Below are 1787 nucleotides of genomic sequence, written 5' to 3' on the forward strand. Positions count from 1 at the left end.
TTAATTAGACTTGGTTTCTTTCTCTTCTGCTTTATCAGAGACTGGACTGTCCTCATTTTTCGTTTCTCCATTTTCTGCAGGTAAGTCTTTGTTTCTTGGGTATCTACTTTACCCTGCTTTCCCTTTCCTCCCCTTTCCCCTTTGTTTGCACTTGTCTGAAGATTGATCCCTTCCTGCCACCTTTTTTGGCTTCGTTTCCACTTTTGCAGGAGCAGATTTGGTTGACAACATCGCTGACCTCCTCTTGGAGACCTCCTTTGCCATCCCCTTGGCGGAACTGACCCTCCTTTTGGGCATCGTGGCCGCGGGGCAGGCCGCCATGATACGCGGTCCACAGAGAACATTTGCGAAGCTGGGCTGCCCAGAGCTGATGCTCTTTCTGCTCCCACGGCCGCCCCCTTAGCTGCTGCGACCACCTGCCCACAGTACAGTTTTTTATACCACATCAGACTTTCAGCCAAAAGAAGATAATCAATGCCTAATTATAAGATGATCAAAGTTTTCATATATATATATTAATAAAATTTACTCTTCAAATATTCCTTCCTTACCTACAAGAATTTTCAATCTGTTTTCCACTGAAAATATCATATAGTAATGATAACTACCATTTATTGAATACCACTTATTCAGAAATTAGTATAAAAGAAAATACATAAAATTGATTTATCCCAGTTTACCTGTTTTCATTTTGTTTGATGTCCTTTTGAATCTTCATGACAAAATTTAAAAGCATACATCACAAAAGTTAGAAGGAAAATGCTACTCTTTAACTCTTTTCCAGGTTAACCCCATTTCATGCTATCCTTTCTGCTGCATTCACTGTGCATGTGTGTACAAAATCTGTAGCTTGATATCATGGATTCACTCTGTATTTCACCAGCTATTTCATAAATGTATTTATTCCCCAATCTATTATATTGTAAATAATCCAAGGATAAGGTCCTTATAAATTACTTGGAAAATCCCTAGGTATGAATAAATCCTATTGGGTAGTTGAAAGAGAAAAATTATTGTATATGTTTAAAATACATGTTTTTCTTCCGACATGAACATTTTTTTTTCATTAAATGTAAAATGTTGGTCTTGTTGAGAAGATATGTGAAACCCAAGCTCTGCCACTTACATCGGTTGTTAGACAAATCATTTAATAAGATGGAAGAAGCCTAAACACTTAGGAAGTATAATATAAATCATAAAATAGATAAATGACATTGCCTATAGGGAAGGCTTTAGACCAGAGGCTAGCAAGCTCTCCCTATAAGGGGCCAGCTAGTAAATATTTTAGGCTTTGCAGACCACACATAACAATCTCTGTTGCAACTATTGAATGCTATCAATATAGCCCAGGAGCAACCACAAACAATGTAAACAAATGACACTGGCTGTGTTCCAACAAAACTCTAGTTATGACACTGAAATTTGGGGTTTACGTTATTTTCATGTATTGTGAAATATTATTCTACTTTAAAAAAATAGTATTCTACTTTTGATGTTTTCTTAACCACTTAAAAATGTAAAAACCATTCTTAGGTTGCAAGCCCTACAGAGACAGTGGGCCAGATTTGACAGGCTATTGTTTGCTAACCCCTGCTTTTTACAGACCCTTTCCAGAGTCTGATCAATAACTAGAACTGATTTTCTTGTTAATTTTATTCTATTTCTTAAAGCACTACAAAAACAGGCATCTTTATTTATACATTTATTACTTAGTTGAAGCGTGATACATAATTGCAACATCAGAAACAAATGATTTTAATATGAAGAATCTTCAGTATATTTTTGAT

General features: G+C 35.9%; 1 pseudogene; it reads right to left on the reverse strand.

Moving 5' to 3' along the window:
• On the reverse strand, window positions 1-297 carry LOC113908599 (annotated as a pseudogene).
• Between the last annotated feature and the right edge of the window lie 1490 nt (window positions 298-1787).

Source organism: Zalophus californianus, chromosome 6, assembly GCF_009762305.2.
Source record: "Zalophus californianus isolate mZalCal1 chromosome 6, mZalCal1.pri.v2, whole genome shotgun sequence".
NCBI lineage: Eukaryota > Metazoa > Chordata > Mammalia > Carnivora > Otariidae > Zalophus > Zalophus californianus.